We start from the raw sequence: 1894 nt of genomic DNA, 5'->3' as shown, positions 1-1894 counted from the left end.
TCTCCTTACCAAGGGAAAAATAACAACATGGCCACAGGCCAGGCCACAGATTCAAATCTCTTAAGCTCTACTACCAGGGCCTTGACACTCCACTTCCTTGGTCTAAAACCTTTAATTTAAAAAAAAAAAAACACAATATTTTAAGGGCTGGAGAGATGGCCCAGCTGTTAAGCACACTGGCTACTTTTCCAGAAAACCAGGGTTCAGTTCCCAGCACCCACATGGTGGGTGGTTCACAGCTGTAGTCTGTAACTACAGTCTCAGGGCATCCACTGCCCTCTTCTGGCCTCTGTGGGCATTGCATGCATGTGGTACACAGACATGGAGGCAAAACTCCCATAGTTATAAAATAAATAAAACTTTAAAATGTTGTTTATAGTTTCTTATTCTAAAATTAATTTTAAACATCTATTTGGTGTGGTGGTGATAGTGGTGTGTGTGTGCGCGTGTGCGCGCGCGCGCGCGCGAGCACAGCACAGCACAAATGTAGAGGTCAGAGGACAACTTGTAGAAGGTTTTCTTTTGTACCTGTCAGTTCTTTGGACTACGCTCAGGTTATCACACTTAGTGACAAGTGCCTTTACCTACTGAACTAACCCTCAAAACCTATCATTGGAAAAACCATTCCTTGATGAGCAGGCACATATACACATGTGTGTGCTCACATGTGCACATGCGCACACACAGGTGTGCACACACAGAGACACCTTTCCTGTGTTTTGTAAGGTCTCTAAGGGCTAGAGGGAGCGTTCCCAAATGCACTTTGGAAGCCGAGGTATCCAGCACCCTTTTCCTCTGATAGTGATGCTCAATGTCTCACCTAGAAGGGCAAGGATAACGGAAAAGGACAGGAAGCCAGTCTCTTTGTTAAGTTAAGTCACTCAGGGAGGTTTAAGGTCTAGGCTCACATTGGTTTGAGCAGGCAGACATCTTTAAACTCATCTTAGCACACTCCAGGCAAGTCCAGGGCAGTGGCTGCCTGTCTTCCCTGGCGCAACTGCAAGTTGCAGGTGGCTTACATTCTGTTATTTCTGTCTTTTCCAGCTGCTATTGTTACTATTTTTGAGATCGGACAGCATGTATCTCAGGCTGGCTTCACACTCTCCATGTAACTGGGGATGATATTAAACATCTGATCCTCCTGCCTCTACTTTTCCCATGATAAAATTATAAGGGGTGTGTCACTTCTAAGGACTGTTCTAAGGACTGTGCCCAGGTCTTTGTGCGCGCTAGGCAAACCTAAGTAAGACCAATTTAGCTGTGCTTTCAGCCTTCTCTTTCTCTCTTCTCTGTTTTAATGTTGACGCAGGCTTTCTATAGCGGTCTGGTCTGGAACTCTCTATGTAGCTTAGAGTGGTTTTACACTTGTGGCTATCCTCCTGCCTCAGCTTTCTGAATGTTGGGGTCACAGGTGAGCTCCACTACACTCTCATCCCTACAGGTGCTTCCTTACGAGGTAAGGCCAAGTCCACTGCTGCCCTCAGCAACAGACCCTCTGGGGGGCTCAGGAAGCCTGGATAACTACAACCGCAGGCTTCACCACTTTCAGTGAATCTCTCTCTGGTGACAAAGAGTGTGTACCACCGCCCTCCCCAAAAATAAGGAAACAAGGTGCATAGAGTTGAAGCAAAGTGGTAGGCTTGAGCTCCTGGGCGCTGTCTTGGTGAGGAACTGACTCACACTCAAGGAGGTTGGATGCTTCTTCAGGTGGTGGCCACCACGGCAGCCAGAGCTCACGGTGCAGCCGCGTGATCGGGGGTGGGGGATGGGGGGGTAAGGGGTGGGACCGTCTGGAGCTTGGGCCCGCGGCACCCCGGGGAGGCCCCACAGCCTGTTACCCTGAGAAAGCCCCTCCCCACGGGCGGAGACGGCGCCGAGAAGTCGCCGCCCCGGC

The sequence above is a fragment of the Mus caroli genome, unplaced genomic scaffold (assembly GCF_978045245.1).
Source record: "Mus caroli unplaced genomic scaffold, Mus_caroli_1 scaffold_2, whole genome shotgun sequence".
NCBI classification, from domain to species: Eukaryota; Metazoa; Chordata; class Mammalia; order Rodentia; family Muridae; genus Mus; species Mus caroli.
The sequence above is the reverse complement of the archived record's forward strand: the minus strand, read 5'-3'. Positions refer to the sequence as shown.